Genomic DNA, 23,594 nt, shown 5'->3' with positions numbered 1-23,594 from the left:
AGTGAATCACAGATTCCCCGCTGTTGTAAGGATGCACATCACAGCGTAGCATTATAACATCGAGATGAGCCCTTGAGATAAAGATGATATCAAGAGAGGGGTGTATCGCCATTCCTGTAAGCACATTGCAGTATTGCGAAACCGGTCTGCCCCTAGCTAGGCAAAGCTGCAGGATAGGGGTGTGTCGAATTGCCCACAGCTATGCTTAGCTGAGAGTACACAAGGTAACCGAGTATATATGTGAACAGAGATGAAAACGCCGGTAAATGGGTATGTGCATCGTGCACTGCAGCTGAAACAGGAAAGATATAGGAAAGAAATAAGGAAATGCTGCAGCAGTGAAATTGGAGTACAAATGACTAATAAACACCTAGGAGCCTACAGATAGCCATTGACAACAGCTAACAAGGCTGCAAGCAGCTACCTGCAGAACAGGGAAGGGGAGGGCTGTACTGCAAGTGTCAAAGCAGAACATAGGCGATATGCAGTATATCAGCTACAAGGCACATTTTGCCATGACTTGGTAGGGAAAGTACAAAACAAGAAAGATGGCAGATGGATGCATGCCTGATAATGGGAGGGGATCCAGGTCTAAAAGTGAATTAAAGGGCAACAGGTTAATCAAGGCAGACAAGTAGATCTCCACAGTAAAGGCCCCACACTTGCAGTACTCATTGCAAAACCTATAATTAAGACACGCAGCAGCTGGAATAGTTCATACACACCCACTTACATCAGCAGCATCCATAGCACAATACTATAAAGTGTGAAAGCACCTCACACACATTTGTGTATTCCCATACACTCTGCACCAGTGGTGTATACAGATGGGGAACTTTTACTATGTACATGTTAGGGGCTGCCATAGCTTTGATACACCAGCATGTGTTAGAGACTGAAGGTGGTGTGGAGGATGATGCACACAACCACCGCAGCCACCAGGGAAGAGGAGAGTGTTCAGACCCAGGGTAACCTACCAGGGGATACATGATCTGGAGATAGTAGAGCATTACAGGGTGGACAGGGACACCCTACAGCAACTTATGGAGCTATGCCAGTCACGCCTTAGAGCCAGAACAAACAGAGGGCAACCCATCCCAGTGGATACAAAGGTATGTGTAAGCCTGAGAATACTAGCTACAGGTACCTTTCAAAGACCAACTGAGGATATCATGGGTATCTCACAGGCATCAGCATCCAGGGTACTGCACCAGTTCCTGGATGCCATGTTTCCACATGCCAATGAGCACATATACGTCTGCCGAACGCAGGAGGAGTTGGCTAGCAATACGCGTCTCTTCCACTGTGTAGCAGAATACCCAGAGGTACTGGGTGCAATAGACTGCACACACATACACATCAAGTCACCACCCGGTGAGCAAGGTAGGTGCTACATAAACTGCTAGGAATACCCCTCCATCAACTGCCAGGTCATGTGCAATGCCCAGGGCATTATCATGGATGTGTGTGCTGGCAGCCCTGGAAGCTATCACGATTCCCACATCTGGCATGCCTCACAGCTGTATTGGTTATTTGCCAGGGGGGACATCCCAAATGGCCACCTGGTGGGGGATGTTGGCTATGCACTGAAACTGTGGATGATGACTCCCATCAGAAATGCACACACACCCATGCAGGAATGCCATAATGAGGCACATGCACAAATGAGAATCATCATAGAGTGTGTGTTTGGAATGCTGACTTCATGGTTCCATTGCTTGGACATATCTGGTGGAGCCTTGCAGTACTCTCCAGACACATGTGCCCGCATCTTCATAGTGTGTGCCATGCTACACAATATGGTCCTGTGGAAACAGCTGCAGCAGGGACAGAATGGTGAAGGTCCTCACAGCCACCACCATTGCCAAGGGCCCCACAGGCACAGAGGTACTCAGACCACAAACACCCTGAACCAGCCCCAATAGGCAGATGGAGGTGTGCCCAGGATGCCCATGCCTTGGCAAACAGGGAACATATAGCACACACACTGACAGTGTAGACACCTAGGGACTGACACCTTTCTCCACCTGCACACACAGTAAAAATGGATGGCACACACACACAAGCCTACCTGTAAATTGTCATATATAGGCAGTCTACTGTGTGCATCCAACATAGGCAGTCCTTAACTATTGCACACACAGCCATTGGCACAAGGTAAGTCAACACCTGAACAATAAATTAAGCTATCAGCATATGCATATACTGTATCTATAGATTCATAGGTAGGTACTTGGCCAACTACCAGAGGCCATTCATAAGGCCAGCTAAAATGTGTCAGCATTTGCCACCCCATTGATTCATTAATCATCCCTCTGTGGAGCAGAACCAATGGCGGGATCCCTGGGGTGCATCTACTCTTCCCCATCCACCCTTCAAGGTTTCTCTTGCAGAGTGTTAGTGAGGGCTCTGTATAATGTAGTTAGGGATGTTATTCCACGTATGGGAAGTGTCTGTGAAAGGAAGCTGTCCCTCCAGCATCTTCCAGTTATTGTTGTGGCAAGGTTAGCTCACTACAGTGTGTGGCTCACTGTGACATGGATTCCCATAGGTGGAGCATATCCATAAAGCCTGAGTTCGACATGGCTGTGTTGGCCAGTGGAGATCATCTCTGGGTAAACGAGATGCCACTGAGTAAAGCAGGAGTTTATTCAGTCTGGCTGCATAGGCCATATGTTGGAGGCCAGTATTCCCCTTGGGGAGGTACATTCATGTACCCCCTCCCAGCTGTTGGACGTGTCCTCTGAGGTACATCCCACATGGGTAATTATACCCTATGATGGGACTGATGAGTGATGAGTAAAGGGGCACTATAACCCCAGTATGTCTAGATGGGAATCCTTTAGTAGTCAGATGGCCTACATAGAAGGATGTCCTAACTACTGTGGAGATATGATTGTCACAGGGGAGATCACTATCTACCTTAGTACCCAGATACCCCATTACCTCGTCTGCATTAAAGTGGCTGCCTCTCATGTGTTAATATGTGGGTGCCAATTCCACAACGGAATGACCATGCAGTTAATGGCACTTGGCTGGAGGCCGTGTTGTTGGCACCCTGTGATGTTCTCTGTGAAGCCCCTTGGGGGATGTCCGTGACAGCTGGACTATCAATCATGGCTCCCAGTTTGCAGTCATTGCCAAACATGGTCTGCCGTAGTCCACCTGTGTTTACCTGTACATCTGAGCTGTATATGCCAAACATTAGGGCTCCCAGGACTGAATCCCGTGGGACACCAGATGTGACTGTTCAAGAGTTGGACTTGGAGACCACTAGTCGTACCATGTGGGTTCTGTGTTTAAGCTCATTGGCAACCCAACCTGTGATGCATGGGTGAAAGTACAGGCTGGTGTGTTTATCAATAATACCTGAGTGGGGCATGTTGTCAAAAGCCTTGGTGAGGTCCAGGTAGTATGTGTGAACCACCTCCCCTGTCATCTAATGTCTTGGTGACTGTATGTAAGACGTCAAACAGGTTCAGTAGGCATGAACTGCACTCAACCAAGCTGACCTGGGTTGGATCACATGTTCGAAGGTTACCAATGTCATTGTTAATGAGTGCCATGAGGATGCGGACCATACCATTGCAGACCAGGCTATTCAGGGTTATGGGGTGGTAGTTACCATGGTCAGTTGTGATTTTACCATGATGGAGTGGAATAACCGTTGCCATGAGCCATTGTATGGGCATGTAGCCTGTGGAGAGGCTGAGGTGGAATGCTTAGTTAGGTGGGGGCAGGTTGTCTTGTACAGTTTGCAAGATGCAGTCTGGGTCAACATCTGCCTCCATTGATGCTGTATTCTGCTGTTAGAGAGGGCCATTTCCACCTGTGCGTCTCTGATGGTTGGGAAACTGTACCTTTTGGTAGTGTTGTGGGCTCTTTAGGGGGTGAAGTATGCACCAAATGTATCTGCAAGGATGTTGGCGATATCAGTAGGGTCAGTATATTTTGTGCTATATTTCACAGGCACAGTGCAAATCTGTGTGTCACCACATAGATCCTCAACATAGCCAAAGAAGGCTTTGTGGTTATCTTTCGAATCCTTGCGGATTCTGCTGATGCTAGCCTTGGATGATGTCATGAGGGACCTACGTATCATACTAATAGTGGTCATGGATGTCTGCCCTTCGTGGGATTTGCTATGTGTCTGGAACACTGTCCTACATCTGTAGTATAGCCTGTTTATTGCAGACGTCCACCAGACCGGTGTCCTTGTCTAGGAGGAGTGAGTCTTGGTTTACCAGCAATGGCACAATCCATACATCTGTGTAGGTGCTTATAGACTGCATTTGTAAATCTGTCTGTATCTTGAGCAGTGTTTCCCCTTAGTGTGAGGGCTGTGAAACCCCCCACCCCTGTTACTAGTAGTGTAAATTTAGCTGTAGAAATGGTATACACTGTGGTATCTGTGGGTGGGGGTGATGCTAGGGTGTGGAAAGTGTGAATAGTTCATGGACAGATCTAAACAGTGACCGGTTAACCTCCACTGTGGTGCACCTGTTGCCAATGCTGGTGATGACCACATCTAGTAGTTTCCACCCCACATTAAAGAGGTTGCCACCTGATACAGGGCATATGAGGTGATACATTCCAGGAAGCACTGGTCCTGGAAGTGAGTACTGGAGTAAGTTTCCCAGTTAATGGTGTGGTAGTTGACATCGACGAATGTCAGGGTGTGCGTTAGGAGTGTCATGTTTTCCACAGTCTCCAGGTAGGTGGAGTGGAGGTCTTGGGTCATGGAGGGTGATCCGTAGCAGGCCACATTCCACACTGCAGTTGTGGCTGGTGTTAGCTGCACATGGATGATCACAGAGGTATCATGCTATCCCACTAACCTGGAGGTGTTGGTATCCCTGATGAATATGGATACAGCCCCTCCAATTCTGTCAGTCCATGTTCTGTGGCTGAAATGTGTGGTATGGGTTATAGTCTGGTAGTGCTGGTTTGCTCTCAGGAGCCTTAAGACAGATTTCAGTTAATGCACAGATGCTGATGTTGTCCATCCTGAGGAGTGCTGTGAGTGCATGCATGTTGTGATCACAACCCCTGGTGTTGAGTAGCATAAACCTCATTGAATCTGCTATTCTGCTGTTTATGGAGCTGGTATTCAACTTTGAGACTCTCCTAAATAAGGCACCATGGGGGTGCCAATAGCCTTGGCCAGTATTCCAAAGTGTAAGGCTGACACATAGGCCAGTATGGTATCATTGCATGCATGTTCCCCATCTGTGCTTGTTTTTCATCTCCCCTCTAGGTAACCTAGTGGTAAGCAATAGAAAGCCTTAAACTTATACAAGTCTTCTAGCTTCCAAGATAGGCTTTTGGAGTGACTAAGTATTAGTTTTCTTTATGTTTTTGCTGTACTCAAATGTTTCCTGACTACATGGTGGGTTCACACTGTAGATTGTGATCTGAAGATCTGTTTATTCACATATTATGGCTGTGATGGTCTGCACGCTACAGGTTCACAGATAGCCTACTATCTATCTTCCTAAGGGAAATTAGAAGCATAGCAACAGTGTGTTGGCCTTCCCCGCACCATTAATGAAGTAACTGAGCCTCTATCAAGCATAGCCAATGAAGCAATTCCAGGCAGAGTTGCTGGAAGCTGTTGAAGACTAGGGTTGTGGAGGGTGATAGGGGCACTTAGTGATCTAAAGACGGCATGTTAATGTGGCAATTCAACACCATTCAATTTCCCAACAGGTCTTGCAGCTATCAAACTGGACAGGCTCCCCCACCCCCTGGCTGTATGGTTCTGGGACACATGATCCCAGGGGTGTATAGTCTGCTAACCATTCACGCAACAAGGTTTCCCTTGAAGTGTGTCAGTGACAGAGTATGCCTAATGTAGTTAGGAATGTAATGTATTGTCTCACAGTGCATTTGTTATATGTTGCTATTTCAAGAGTACGTGAAGCTCAGTGAGTTTGGGGGCTCCCACCCTTTGCTCAGCCTAGCTTACACATAGAAATCATCTAAATAGGAAATGGGTGGAAGCAACGTTAATGTCAACAGTGTAATGGTTACAGCATCCACATAGTATCTATGCATTTGAGGTTACAATCCTGATAAAGGCAGGGATGTTTATCATGTGCAAAAGTATACCTTAACCACAGCTTGCATATATAGGTAGTAATTGTCTGCATAATAAACATTCGAATCACCCATATAAACCCATGTGTGCTGGAGAGTACAGTCAACAGAGAATGTAATGTCATGTCAGCACATAGAGAGATGGTACGTCACTGACAGGTATATATCCAGAGTAGTTAGCGGATGTGGCCGTGTTTGCGTGCACAGGTTATACATTACGTTTGTTTAACTGTGTTTAACTGCTGCTATAATGTCACACAAGCACTTTTAAACATGCTTACAATTGCTTAAATGAGCCTTATTCTGCAGTAAAGAACATTTGTAAAGCATCGCAGGTGTTGAACCCTGGACCTTGCACACTATAGTCATGGGACATACCATTAAGTCATCCGAGGTGTACACATGTTTCATGGTCTTGAGACTACACCTTATACCATATGCATTTCGCTGTAATGCTCACAAATGGGACAGTGACTTTGTGTACATATGTACAGTACATTGTAATGTACTGTAGTTTGTGAACCAACACATTCCAGTCTACAGATGTATTACTGTTACAGACTAATACGAAATATGTCTGCATATATATATATATATATATATATATATATATATATATATATATATTATACAGTTACATCAATAGCCATATATATAAGCATCTATGAACACACTTCGTGTCACAGAAGAACTCCAAAGGAATTGGAGTGTACACAAAACACATGCAGCTCTGGTATTATAACAATTAATATTAACCTAATTCACCATAGAAGGGGTGGTTGTTGTGTAAGTGAAGACTGGGGTGGGGGAGGAATGATGGGTAATGCAATCATGCATCAAGGAGGGCCTGGGTCAGATGTCCAATAAGTGAACTGGAGGGGCATACATGGAGTATGCGGACAATATAAAAAGGACTCAAAGCAAGAACCTTACTCATTCATAATACACCCTGCCATGTCACATTGCAACACCTACTTTCACAAACATATGAACATTAACATGTATCAGACATATGTACACCAACTGACTGCCACATTTGTTTTTAGTAGTGAAGAATGTCTGTAGTACAATGTATATTCTAAACACCAGAACATTCATACATATTTCAGATGCCTTAGTGGTAAAGTCAGTGATTGTAGTGTTTATGGTCCCGGGTTCAAGGGCTGTTAGGGTTATTTTGAGGGCTAGAATAAGGTCTTTTGGCTGCAGGTGGATTAAAGCACTCTTAAGCAGTTGTAAATGGGTTTCCACGTGTTTGCGTGACGGTAAGTGGCGCTGAAACACTGTAAACGAAGAAGCACTTCACACATTTGACCTTTGCTTAATGTCGTGCAGACCACGGGCAAACCTGCTCACAACCATGTAAATGTGCGTTATTCACTTTCCCTACCAGTGCCTACTCTGAGAGGTAAAATAATAACACCTTCCAGGAGTAGAATCCGATACCATGTACTCCAGTCTCAAAGTAACGTAACACTAAGCTACCTGGCATGTACCTATCCCAGTTCTTTATGCAGACAGGTTAAAACACAAAAGGGAGGAATGTGTTGAAATAGGACAACCCGTCATGTACCCATTTAAAGGTGTATGCTCATATATAGATATATATATATATATATATATATAGAGAGAGAGAGAGAGAGACATAGAGACATGTCGATATATACAGGTCTACATATATATGTAGATATATAGATAGGTTAAAAACATCTACACATCTATGGAGGTACAGATAAACATATGCAATAATGTGTATATCTATATATACACACACACACACACACACACACACACACACACACACATATATATATATATATATATATATATATATATATACATACACATACATACATGTCTGTAGACAGCATCTGAAGTGGTCATATCTGAGTATAACATGGACCATAGCAATCACACATTCTGCCCCCTCCCAAACAATATGAACATAACATATGAAGAGCATATGCCAGTACACTATTGCAAATATGTTCTATGGACTCAGTCACCAACACAACTGCAATGACTGCAAATATCCATGACAGAATTACACAGACAGCTTTCATTTTGTAAATCTTTATTACATTCTGATGTATTGCCAAAAGGATTCAAGGACTAACAGTACCTGCATGCTATACAGGAAGCATTTAATAGTGCCTTAATGAATCAGCCTGCAATTACCATAGTATTAGTCCACTAAGGGATAGGTGTTCACATAGGAAAAGAACACCCACACACATATAGACGTTGTATAAAAGGGGTTCCTACACACCTGCATGTGCTATGTACACACACCAACATCTACCCCACAACTGAGATAATTACATCAATACATACTGTCATACCATAACCGATTATGCAACTACTGCCCAACATCTGCTGAAACCTTAACATACCAGGACACAGGCACACTAACATGGCCCTATGTGAAATAGTTGCCATTATACAATTGAACAGCTGCTGATGTAACAGGCTTTGTATGAACTAATCCTGTTTCAGAGGGTTGAAAGGTTCGTACACCAGGAAGTTTTACAGAGTACTGATTATTAGCACAGTATGAAACACAGTAACACCAAATTAAATATGTCTGGTAAGCACAATGTAAACCCCCTAACATTATATGCATAGCTATGCAGCCTTGAGCTGGTCAAACAACATGGCCAGACTGAAACATATGCAGAAGTATTAGGTACAGATAAACTCTGCACAAGCAGCAATGTTCAGAAATATAACAGCAGTACTCACATTTAGACCAACTCCTCTAGGCATTACACACAATATATTACTGTTTGTCTCCCTACAGATGTTGCAATAGATTCCAAACAAACTTCCACGCTGTCTTCCTCACAAGTAAGGTAAAGGGACAATGCCCAAGTGGAGTACTCAATTATATGCCACTGTAGCCATGGTATTGGCTAAGGCAGTAGCAGCTCAGCTGATGTGCATGTAATTAGCTACTTAGGAACACCAATTGGCCATTGGGAGAGCACATGTTACTGAACTGTAACTATAAAAGGTTGCCTTGTCACACAATCAAACCATCTGCATCTACCTGTAGGACAGTACAAAACACTGAAAGACGAACCAAAAATTAGTATTATACTAGTTAATAACACCTCCAATTACTAAGACAGTATGTATAACATGTAGTATGTCTGTGTATGTAGTACCTGTACTGCATGAATTACAGTGTAATCAATACATATAGTGGAAATAACTATCTTGTAGCGATGTATTGTTGAGCAGTAGTAATGGTTGTAGTATTCTATGGGTGTACTGCTGTAGGTCACACAGCACACTCCACATACACCACAAGGGATGATATGGGCTTGGAACCCACCAATTCGCTTCCAGCCACTGTCAGTGTCAGGATTGGTCCAACAAGTATGTGCTAAAACAGGGGATATTATATGTCGATATATTGTAACAGTCGACGTATGTATGGGTGTATAAGTAAGATGAACATGTTAAAGGTGGGCTTACCATGCAAATATGATGTGCATTGTGGGATATTGTGCCAATAACTGTGTAATGTACGGTATTCTAGGAAGATCTGTATTCTAGTCTACAAAGCAGCTCTGTTATGTTATGCAAACAGTAGTTATGTCTATTGGCAATTACAATACTCAATGACAGGATACATAGCATTAGTATTCATCTGACAGGTTAGCAGCATGATAGCAAAGATAATTGGAAGAGCCAGGTAATTATCCATGCACATAACACATGTAATATCCACCTCTCTACTGTCGTTTGCAAGCAATAACAGCTGTGCATGTGTACATGTTATGCAAATGTGTAGTGATCCTTGTTACAGGGCTGGGCCAAATGGCTATGTGCACACCTACATAGAGTGGATATTGAGAGTACAGACACACTGGTTGAACTACCAGGTTTGTGTAGCCCAACCTCTCATTGCCAACCTAACAGCCACCTGCACATACTGTATGTAAGGTAGTGCACAGCACTGGTAATGAAACAGGTTGCATATCATCTTTAACTCCAGTGTAACATCTGCAGTAGGAGTGTAAGATGTAGGAGACAGCTGCCCATGTGTAATAGCCACATCATAGGTGATGGCTCACACTATCTGATTATATCCTGATCATGTTGATAGTGGCATCAGAGCCTATTGATACATGACTCTGTTTGGAGAGTGGGTGTCTGTGCCCAGCATAGCTCATGGTCCTGGTGGATATGTGATTATATACCCAGAGAAGGAAACAGACCTGTAGACACTTGCATCATCTGGAAATCAGCTAACAAGATGTGATGTGCTCCTCAGAGGAGGATTGCTGCAAAAGGTAGCTACAATGTTTCCGTAATAGCCAGTGTTGTCACATCCATAACACAAATATTTACATGAGAGCATCACTGTCTAAAACATCTTCATAGGCAATATGTAAACTAAATACAGTACTTGGTACTTGTAGTACTGACTGCTCATACAGGCATGTCCACTAGTCAGCTACTAGTGTTTCCTAATGTCAGCTTTGTGTATGTGGCCATCCTGGAGGAATGTAATCTCTATACCATGTACACTGCCAGACCCCCTAACACCACGCCCCACACATTGTTTGGGATGCAGCTACAGGGGTAAGCTGGAAGGCAGCCCAGTCTAACAGCCATGACTGGACTGGACAGTCATGAGGTGTAGGATAGCACATGCAGCTCATCAGCACAACCAACACATACCCTTACCAGAACACAGTAAGGACACCCACACACACTACCGGACATCACACACATTCACAGACACATCTAAGTATCTGTCTGAACAAGTGACCCCACAAGCAGGAAGAGACAGACACCAAAATACACAAACTGTATGACATAGTTTGCATAATTGTGCCACACCTCTGAACACATGACTAGAAAAATGCCCACCAGTACTCATTTGGGAATGCAAGCTCTAGCACTATGTTACACACTGACCTATATGAGGGCATACATACTGTCAGCTGCCTGTCTGCCATGATTAGCCACATACTCATACACTCAGACCATCTTTTGAACTATACACATGGCTCTGGCCTATTCCATGTTGTTGTGCAGGACTTGTGATGCAGTAGCCTGGACTGCATGGAAACACATGCAGGAACTGTCAGGTCTTGTAGCCCATGCAGGTATGTCCCAAGGCCTGGGTAGCATTCTGTCATTGGTCAGAATGATACTGCAGTACAGGGACAAAAGGATTGCATTCCACAATTGTCTAGTGTAGTGGTGCATGTCACGGGGTATCCAGTATTTGTCATCTTGGGATAAACATGGTTGACAGACCATGATGCTTTGCCAGACAGTGCCTGCAGCTGTCACCCCTGGGAACCTAGATACTGCCTAGGGCTCATGTTTCCCTTATAGTGCCTTCATCATGCACGGTTCAGGTGAGGATCTACTGCTGTTACAGGGACAGCCAAGCAATAAACTGCAGGTCTCGCTACACAATGATACATGTCAGAAACACTATACAGAGACAAATATGTCAATCCATAACATGGAGTACATGTCTGTGCAGTGGCTGAGACATGTTTTCATGCTCCGGAGAGCACACCTGCATGACCATGTTATAACTCATACCTCTCCTCTTGCCCATTATACTTTATTGGAACACATGGGCCAAAGGTGCGTCCATATTCTTGAAGGATAGGTACACCCCTATGCTAATTGCACTTGCATAACATCAGATGCATTATGCTGAGCAACTACCTTTGTGCCACAGTGGAATTCAAAATGCACCTTGAGACAGATCACCCACCCATCCACGGACTTCCCAGCTGTCATAATGTGCTGTAATGAGGAAGATTAGGTCTGAGACAGAACCATAATATTGGCTACTCTCAACTATTCCATTATGAACTAGGAAGACTCCTCATGTACCAACACCTGTGCTCAATGCATGTTGAATTCCATCTGCCCCACTGACCTGGATCTCAGTGGTCACACAAATAGGGCTAACAGTATGCTACACATAGTCAGTCTCCAATGCCAATGTTATGTTTCTAAGAGCAGAGTGGTGACTCTCATGGCACCCATGCAGATGGACAATGCATGTGCAGATGCTGAATCCTACACAAACGAACCTTAAGCAGTCACATATGTGCAGTGATTGTGCCATTGAAACAAAACCAGGAGTTAACCCAATACAAACAAGTAGGCAAACTGGTGGTACCATGCTTTAAACTATACTACAGAAGGTAGTAACTGTTGCAAGAGTGAACACACATGAGTGTAGGTGATCCCTGTTCAGCCTCAGTAAGATGCAGATACACCATATAAAACCATGCAAAGCTACTGTGAAAGAAATCAGCCACATATTATGAGGCCACGCATAGAGCATTCTATAGCTGTGTCATTAATCGTAATGGCAACGACAAGACCTGCCGTACTGCACAGCACTATGCCATGGGAAGTACTGCAACTACAGAAATAGCACCCGTTCATCCAAATAGGGTCTCGGAGAACCTAAACCCACTCCCACCTCCCCCCACCCCCAACAGGTACACTTAGTAATATATCCATGTACACTACAGAGCCCCTCTACTAATGACTATGCATGTACAAGCTGCACTCTCTAATGCCATACATACAGCTTTCATGGGACCTGTCAACATCTCAGGGTGTATCCTACACAAATGTAAGAACATTCAGCTATCCACATACACATCATGTTCAATCATAGCTCCATGTCAGGCTGTGTACACACCGAATGGTGCACAGCAACAGTTATCACACCCCACAAAAGGGGAGACACCATTGATAATGGGATATAGTGCACAACTACCCTGCTGAGTCTGGTCTGTACGGCCATGAACCGTGGTCAACGTAGTTGAGGTACTCGGTACAAATGTAGATGACAGTAGGGTTGATTCACACTGTATATCATGACCATGACAGGTTGTAGGACATCATCACCCATACTGTGTTCCAGCTACACTCAGTAAACTAGGTGTATATTCCTATGTTACAGGAGTGGTTGGCAACTGGACTGCTGGCAGAACCCACACTACAGAAGGTGTCTGGCAAATACACGCACATCAAACCAGTGCCAGCCACAGTAATACAGGGGTCATTTCTGGTACTCCCCCTCTTTGTTATCTATACCACATAGACTAACACAGAAGGCATCAGCCTATTGATGTTTGCAAATGACTAGGAACTAGGAGCAATAGTTGACTCATTGTGTGCTGCGTTCAACATACAGAATGGCCTTAGTGTGTCAGATGTGTGGTGTGTGATATATGGCCACAATCTGACAGCTAAGTATCTCATTGTCATCCCCTATGTTACAAACCCTGTACCCATTAACTATCACCTAGAAAGCAGTCAACATAATGGCAACTGTGTGTATGGGATGCAGCTGGAGAGTATTTCACTTTGATAGTTACATCACCACAAAAAACTGGTAGTCATATGTGGCACTCCTAATCATGACAAGGTGCCATCCAAGAATATAGAGATAACTGCTCAGCCATACTCAACACTCATGTGACCAATAATAGATCGCATATTTCCTTTAAGGGTTATTGCCCATGTGTAGATGGCCTACACTGCCCTTCACAATCCCTAACTGCACTATGTAGCATGCAGCCTATCCTGAATAAAGCTATGTCCAACCCAGAGATGTTGGACATGCTACACTTAACACATCCTGATCCCAAATAAAAACATATGTCATGGGCTTCCACCTTTCTAGTACAAGGATCACAACATGCCAGACAGATCCCTGTCCCATACACTTAACATACTCTTCCCATACTATGCAACCCTGTCCAGTGAAGCTGCACATCACCCCTCTCTGTGACATGGTGTGATGACCGCATGCCAAATATATCAGTAACCATGTGTATCATTTCTGTGGCACTGATTGAACTGGCCACTGAAACTTACCTGTCTGTTGCCTACAGCTAAGTAACCTGTCTGCATAGGCTCATAAATGGCCCAAGGCATATAGCCTACAAGATCAGTATGACCATACATGCTATAGTTGATATCCAACCCTGCAAATACCATCAGGCTAGCTATTGTCCCATGTGTTACACATATGCAACACAGGCAATACATGGCAGGATGCTACACAGCTGTACAGTGCCATGTAGATGTATATGGCAAAACACATACATGCTTGCAAGTCTGCAGGGTCACAGGGCATGTCCCTAACAGCTATGTATGACTATAGGTGTGGCATATGCACAGCATTAAGGTTGATTGCATCAATGTGAACACATCCAGGCATGTGGGGATAGGTAAAGACACCACTACAGGTAAACAGACATGTCCACATCAAGACAACATCCACATGGTGTATGAGCAATGTCATCACATGACACACACATATATGGTGAAAACATCACATCACCAGTAGGTGTCAAATGTGCGTGACTTATACATGTCAGTGGTGTTAGTGTCATGTAGATTTACAAAGACATATTTGTAATCTTAATAAATGTGATTTACATGTATGTTTAGCTGTACTGCTGTATTTCTCTGTGAGTTACTGTGACCTGTCTCCATTGTTATGTCTTCCAGGTATGTCCCGTTGCAGACTACCGCCGTACAGCTGCTTGGAGGATGAGGTCCTCATCCCATACCTCCTCAACAACTACACAACGCTCTTTAGCCATGTGCCGCAGGATGTACAGCAGTGGGATGCCCTGTGGGAGGTACTCTGCAGGAGGATAAATGATGTTGGTGGTCACAATTGCACCTATCAGCAGGTGCGCTGACACTGCACTGACCTGATAAAGTGGGTGAAACAGTGTGCTAATACAATCGCCAGGGAACAAGGTGCAACAGGTTGGTGGGCCACTGACATAACTCCCACTCACACATACCGAGGAGCTACTGGCCAACCTGGGGACACCTGCAGACCTCCACCCACAAGCTTTAGCTGATATTGTGGAGGTGGGTGTCTCTCAACCACCGAGCCTGGAGTTGCCTGGTAAGTCACTACTGCACATAAAACACAACTATATATCACATAGTTACATGTGTTACTGTACAATATTGAATGTAACATCATATGCAAGGCATGTATGCACACATGCCACATACTATAGTCTGCTACTTTGTGTATGCACAGATGTGCATACTCCATAGTATAGTGTCTTGTACTGGATTATGTGCTAACATGGACATTGCACCCTGTAGCTACCACACAGGTGTGGATAATGATCTTACTGCTGTGACACTCCTGTTTAGGTACCTCTGGCATTATGCAACAATAGCAGCCTGTGTTAAGTAAGAATGTTATTATTTACCAGGCTTGATAAGGCACGGAACATATTAATTGCATGTTATATGCCATAACACTCGTACACATAATGTATAGTGGTCCTGGTAATGGACACTTGTCAGACCTTCAATGCATCACACTGTTTACCTATGTAAAACAATTGAAAACTATATGAAACATCTACACTAAACCTTCCAAACTGTCATTGCCAGATATGTGGACAACAGTGAATACAATGGTGGAGGTGTGTTCCACTGTAGGGAAAGGTACTACATATCAGCATTACACATGTTGGGAATATGAACAGTACTGTACAGAGAGCATATGTGTGCACACATACTAAATCTGTTGGAGCTGGAGTATGCCCGACCCACAGGATACACCCTTGTGGAGTATACTCTTGCTATGAATGTCACACAATGTCATGTGCTATCAGACATGTCCATGACATGTAGTGGGCTGACTGCAACACTGCTCAACTATCCTGCAAGACATGTCTCACATCCCATACATACCACCCTTTGTCTGCATAACCCTGTCCTCAATGGAGCATATGACATCTATGGGTGTATGTCATATTGGATAACACTGACATGTGAAATAAGAAGTCCATCACAACCGTAGGACTGAACATGTGTACACATGGCCACGGAGGATGGCCAGAGGCATGAAGCAACACACACAGTAGAAGTGATGTACATGTGTGCACATCCTGTTGTACATTGGCTCGACACAACACAACTATGGCCTTTGTGTAATGGTGATATTGTAGATGTGAAACAGTAAACATCATATAGGCCTGTGCACAGCTTGTGTGGGCATAACATGAAACCATCACATAACATGTCTTGAACATCTGGAGTGTGTCATGACATGGAAGCATTCACCTATACAGTATCCAAATACACACATGTGTTGCACAACATACACATGCATCCACATCATGCCACAGATATAGTACATTCACCTTGCTGGTGTCAGACATCACTGTCATGCCTGCTCCTCATGTGTGTGAGGTACACAGATGGCATGTGGGACAAAGAGAACTTGTAAGCTAGCCATGTGTGGGCATAGTTGCCAGGTATCAGTAATATGGTTGCAGATGTGCAGGGGTGTCATCCGTATACCCTTCTGTGACCTGTGTCACACATTCCACATTAGGTTTTATTGTGTATACACCTCGGTGATGTGGGTCACATTCCACATTAGATATGTACTGTATGTTAACATAGTCATGGCTATGAACTGTGTCAGTAGCTCACACTGTATTGCAATTGTGAAGCCACATGATGCCCTGCAATGGCTATTCACATCAGCTCAATGTGCAGTATGTCCTGCATATTTGTAGAGTGGACAGACAACATTGCATCAACTGAAGGTCCATGTTAGTATAACACATCCCTGCATTGGGACACCATTACCATACTGTGGATTGGAAAGGACACCATTGTGTTATTCATGTATGCATATCATTCAACACGTCAGCAGAAGACATGTCATACTACATGTGACTGGCAAGGTCATATGCCACACAGCAGGCCGGTGTACTGTAAACCTGTGCTGGTCTGTGGCACCATTGCAAAGTAGGGACAGCCATGTCAAACATGTGTGCACAGCCACATGCACATTGTCTACACTCAGCTCAGGGGTAGGTGGAATAACGTTGAACAGACATGCACTGCTCTGGGGAAGATATGCAAGCTAGGACTCAGGCAAACATAGTATGCAGTTGACATACCCTATTGCTCATGTCCTCACACATAGGGGCAGTGGCCAACACAAAGCATCAGTGGCAGATGTACAAAGGTCAGCGATGGTTTGTTAACATGTGGTGTATGTTGCACACACCATGGCAGTGCAGTGCAATGGTGCAAAGTGCATGCATTCTGTTGCAGGTATGGGGCATAGGCTACTAACGCAAATGGTGCAATACAGGTATGTATGCTAACCACCACTATAATTATGTAAGATGCATGCCGTCTGCTATACCACATGCATGCTGTTGTGTGCAACTCAGAGATGTATGATAACTACCACTATAATTGCCTAAGCTGAAACTATAATTGTCTAAGCTGAATGCCATCTGCCATATCACCTGCATATAGCGTATGTATCTGTGTGTGTCTGTGTGGGGCTGTGTGTGTGTGTGTGTGTGTGTGTGTGTGTGTGTGTGTGTGTGTGTGTGTGTCTCTGTCTTTCAGTGTGTCTCTGTCTGTCTGTGTGTCTCTGTCTCTCTGTGAGTCTCTGTGTGTCTCTGTGTCTGTGTGTGTCTCTGTCTGTCTGTGTCTGTCTGTGTGTGTCTGTGTCTGTATGTGTGTGTCTGTCTGTGTGTGTCTGGTATAACTTGTAATGTACAGTTCTTGTCTTCCCCTCATAGGTGTTGATGTAGGTGCATTGCCCTCCTGCAGTCCACCTGATGTTAGTGTCCCCACAGACTCTAGCAGTGATGATGATAGTATGATTGAGGCACAGGCAGGGTTGTCAGGGGCTGAATCTGTGCCATTTGTTGCCATTCCACCTGTCTCCCTCTCATTTTAGCACACAGTTCCCCTGCCTGCACATACCCCATCACCATTGGCGATAGAAGGACAGTTGGCAGGTGGTAGCATGGAACAGGGAAGTGTGGTGACTATGGAAGGTGTACCTGCACACCATGATCCCAGTCAACAGACTGGTGATGTCCCATACAGGCATGTGCCCAGCGCTGCTTGTAGGGAGACCACTAGCCAACATGCCCCTCCGAGACCAAGCGCAAGACCAAGCTAGAGTCACCAGATGCATGTTTCAGGCTGTAATGGAGGCACAGGAATGTGCTGAATGGCACAACAGAGACTGTCTGAGGCTTCAAAGGACTGCTGTTCATTCATTAACTGACAACATCCAGGCATTTGCAAATGCTCACCATCATCTTGCAGATGTTTTGGATAGATGATTGGCTGACATGGTGGGAGTCCTTGACCATGTTATGTCAATCCTCAAGTGTGGAATGTCTGTGCTGGAACATCTGGTGGGAGTGAGGTGTCAGGCATGTGGACATAGGCCAGCTACATCACCTGTTGAAGGTCTAAGTGAACATGCTACTGCACATGCCCGCTCCCATAGTGATGGTAGCAGCAGCAGTGCTGCTGGTGCTGTGCAGTTCACACCAGGACACAGCAGGCCACATGCATGTGGTCCTGGATGGTCCCAACAGGGACACGATTCCAGTGGACATGTGTCATCAGATGGTACCCAATCTGGACCTCTGCCTGGTAGTGCCTGTGCAACCCCTGGCAGACACAAGTCACATGGCTGTGGCTGGACACTGTGAACTGTGAAACCTACTTGTACAATCTGCAGCTGTCAATATTACCCCTGTGTAGGTCAGCCACATGCCAGACCTGTGTGCATGCATACACACACACTGGAAACAAATGTAGGGCACCTCAACACACACACACATGCATAACATCCACACATGCCCAGTGATATCCCAGGCCCTAACACACACACACACACATGATGTCATCCAATGGCACAGCCTAGGCATCTGGCAAACATTATCACCCTGTGCATATGATAATGCCTGTGCTGCATCCCTGTCATCCATACCATCGGTGCAGGGACACGTTCATATGGTCTGATGCACAGGGTGAACATACTAGGTAGACAACTGTAGATTAATATTGTTGAGTAGTGTTGACAGGCAGCAGACATACCATGTATTTCAGTTTTAGAATGCATTTTGTACGTTTGACAGTATGTATCATGTGTAATAACACTAACAGCATGATGATCTTGATGTTCTGCCTTCCTCTTCCAGGTGTAGTTGCATGTGCTGGGGATGTTGGTGTTTGCGGGAGTCCCATATGTACATGTTGACTACCCACAGATCAGTATGACAATACCTGCATGGACTTTGTAGCTTCCACATCACAGTTATATTCTCCCATGTTTCAATTATGTTTACTGTTCTAATGATCCAAGAGCATGATAGCTGTGTAGTAAGCTACTGTGTTTAGAGCCGTCACATCCATAGTGGGTGGCATCACAGGTGTAGTTGCCTGGAGCGTGGAGTGGGTAAAAGAGTGGTATGCTGGATGACAAGTGTAAAGGCCAGTGGAAATAGTGGCTTCTCATTGGGAAACAGTAATACCCACTGCCATGACAGCATGCATACACAGACACACCCACACACTCAGGGATTCCAGACACAGTAACACACACTCTGACACACACACACACACACACACACACACACACACACACACACACACACACACAGTTGCCAGTGTTCGAATGAGAACACCTGCCTATGTGCATATCATTATAGTACTACGCAATTACAAGATACACCACAGAGATTACACATGTACAGGTAGTTAGAATGGCCTAAGATTGAGGACATCAACAGGGATACTACAGTGCAATGAGTGTATGTGGGGAGGGGGGGTCTACCAGTAGGCTATGTAACAACAGGTCACAACCCAGGGTGTACATGTTAACAGGTAGTTAGTATGCCTGTCTACGGCTGATAATATCAACAGGGATGCTAGACTGCTTTGAGTGGATGGGAGGAGGGGGCATTAACATTTCACTATGGTAAAATACAGCCGCACTCCATGAACCGGGCAGCCATACACATGGACAGACATACACACATACACACACACACACACACACACACACACACACACACACACACACACACACACACACACACACACACACACACACACGCACACAAACGCACACACACACTGGCATTCACAAAGATATACATCTATGTCACACACATACAGACACTTTACATGTGTGAGGTTTAACCACCTGCCTATGCCTTTTTTTCTACACTTCACTCTGTACTGGTGTCAACAACAGTGTTCAGGAGAGTGATAACATATTGGATGTATTCCCAACCATACATGACATATATGGACACAACTTTAGTTGAAGTGAATACTGCTGTGGATGGACTGTGCCTGGTGTTACCTACCACGTTCGATAGTCGACATATTTTTGGATTGGTATTTTATATATCGGAGCATATTGCTCTGCTGTCTCCATTTGTTTGTTATTCTATATATGGACACATATCCACACTTGCCAGTACTTTGAATCAAACACCTGCCTATCTCATGATAAGTAATATAGCATTACAGCACTATTACATCGGGTACAATGCTTACTGATTCTTTTCTTTGACAACTGTGCTGATATATGCACAATATATGCACAGGGGAGGTATTACTGTTACAGGTGTCATGGGGTTTGCCTTCAGTGTCACCCTTACAGCATTCTACATTGTCTGTCTTCCACTTCAATTAACAAAACCTGACCTTAGCAGGTACACAGGATATTGTAGGACTGGTTGTAACACACCAGTGAGCTGTCCTCAGTAATCATTCATCTGCAAAGAAGCCCCACCACTTAGTAGTCATGTCCAAACATCTGTGCATACCTCATGTACAACTTACTGTACATACAGCATATCACCATATACAATTGGCAATGTTGAGGCTGTATTGCAAAAGTATGATGTAATAAAACAACGGTCACCTTCAGACATCAGACACTGCACACACATGGAATCTACACAAACAGCAATGCATGTACACATATGTTGTCTACATCAGTACATGCCCTAGCAGGTCAAGAGGATACATTCCACACCTTCCCCACTCCATGTGTGAAACATAGCCGAGCATTACACCATAATGGATGCTGTATTCATGTACTGGTAGGACACCACCACTTTCACTGAGTAGCCAAGTGTACATATATTACAACAGCACATATCAGTGTGACACACACAGCATTATTCCATGTCATGCTCCTACAAACTGTTACTTGACAGTGCCATGGTGAAGCCAGGGCACTGTAATGGTCAACAGTGAGCACATCATATTTGCCACACACACCTCATGTGTACTGGAAGAGTGCCAGCAATGTGCTCTGTTAGAGCTAGGTAGTGCACTCATTCAAGCATGTATGAGGTCTGTGGCTTGTAAACATCTCGCCCCAGCATGTACTGGCTATTGTGGTACTAAGGCTAATGTCAAGACAGCACACAGCATGCATGGCTTGCAATTGTTGACATGGGGAATATGTAGGAGCTGTGGCCACACATGGCTGTACATGTCATGAACATATCACTTGTGACTACTCAGGAACATACAGTGCAGAGCTGGATGTCTCTGAGTCTGTCAATACAGGCCCTGTGTAGGTCCTATGGTCCTGTTATTTTGGTATGTTTGAAGAGATTGCATTAGGTGGACATGTCTAAAGACATACATGCCACATGGGGTGTTGTACAATATGATAGGTGTCATGGGTGACCAGTAGAGGGAAATTTACCTCTGTCAACATAGACATCGAACCTTATGTACTGTTAGCATGCTATCTGCCATGTGCATGTGTGTAATGACTTTAGCCACCTATATGTAGAAAGGTAAATGAAAGCTATGGTAATGTAATTTATGTTGTATGAGTGTGGGATGTATATATCCAGGGCAGGTATTTTATTTTATTTTATTTTACATTTGTTGACCGGGCTAGTCTAGCTGGATACATGTCCTTTTTCAGTAGAGGCCCGGGGAGAAAAGCTCCCACAGTTAACAGTAGTATCACCAAACAATTAGATACAATAAACTACATTAATATAAAAATAACACAAATAACAACATCTAAATATACAAGCTGATAGTTTGGTAAGCATTTTTTGCGATGGTCATATGACATAGATACCTGTGGAGGTAGAAAGGTACAAGATAAAGCTTGAGAGGTAGAACAGAGATTAGGTACTAATAGACCTATTGGAATTAATCAGGGTTGGAACATGGGCATAACCATTGAGACTTAAGTAATTCTCTGAGATTAGTTTTGAATAGATTGAGTGAGGTACGGTTAGATCATACCTAACCATGAGGGTGTTGTTTACTGGTTTACAGCAACAGTTGACCGTCTTAATGCTAACAACATCCGAGGAACCCTGGTATGTGTACAACTGAGCTGGTTGCAAACAGTGATATTATTGCATTGCATAACACATTATGCAGCTGTGACTGTACATGGGTACTTTGCACAGCTGATGTAGGCCTAGGTACAGTCCACAAATCGAGGGTTACCTGGTGGTCTACCATACCATGTCATACCACATATGGATGTGTGTTGGTAGTCTGAGAACAAGGTGGTGGATGTATATGAGGATGCAACCTAGAATGCAGCATTTGCCACCTTTACCTGTACCTGACTCATCTGTGATGTGTTATGTTGGAGTAGTGGCCTTTACATGTAAGCAGCCTTTATGAATATGTGTACACCACCACCTGGTATGATCCATACCACTGTTATGGCCCAAGTCTGGATCTGTGTTATATGGTGGTAGTGCAATTGTGCACTACAGAGCCTTCAGCCAGGTGTTCCTCAAAGCACAGATGTCGATATTCCCCATTGTAGGTTCTACATTGAGCAAATGGATTATCAAAGCCACACATCTAGCACAGGTTAGCATAAGCATCCAATGCAATTGTCATGTAGGTGTCAGGGGTGTTACTTCTGTGTGTAGGACATTTGCCTTGGAATGCGGCTATATGGGTAAATGTGACCTAGGTATTATCCACACACGTGTAACATGGATATATTTGCTCTGTGTTGAAGGATCGTCGTCCAGTCATGACAGCCTGGAATGACAGACACTGGACAACCTCATAATAACAGCAGGATATTGGCTCATTGTTTTGATCTAGCAGTTGCCACCCCTACCATGACATCACTGCGCGTGGCATTAATGTGCTTGGTAGCAAAAGCCCCATGTAAGGTGATGGACAGTGGCAGAACTTGTGTATATGACCAATGTGAGATATACTTAGGGTAGCAGTCCTGTTAATAATGACAACTACTAACACAGCCGGGAGAGGTCATCTTGACACCTGCACCTCAGTACCATTACACAAGGTGGTTCACACATTATGCTTGCACATACCAATGTTCCACGTATAATGCCACTGTCCACAACCTGCTATCAATGTATGCCTTTCAGGGCAGCAAGGTGTGTGACACATGCTTTAGGTAGCATCCACCTGTGCGACCCAGGTAACCTATTGTCTGTCATGTCCACACATGTGTGAATGTGTATACATAACATATATATGTCAGTACTTCATGCACATGTATGCATGTGTATCACACAGCACAGACACAGATATATCATTTACAGCCACATACAGGTACCAGGTAGTAAATCAGTATGATGTGCATATATACTGACAGGTAGGATGTACCTAGC

The sequence above is a fragment of the Protopterus annectens genome, chromosome 8.part0, assembly GCF_019279795.1.
Source record: "Protopterus annectens isolate FY-2018-M chromosome 8.part0, PAN1.0, whole genome shotgun sequence".
Taxonomy (NCBI): Eukaryota; Metazoa; Chordata; order Ceratodontiformes; family Protopteridae; genus Protopterus; species Protopterus annectens.
Note: the sequence above shows the minus strand (reverse complement) of the source record.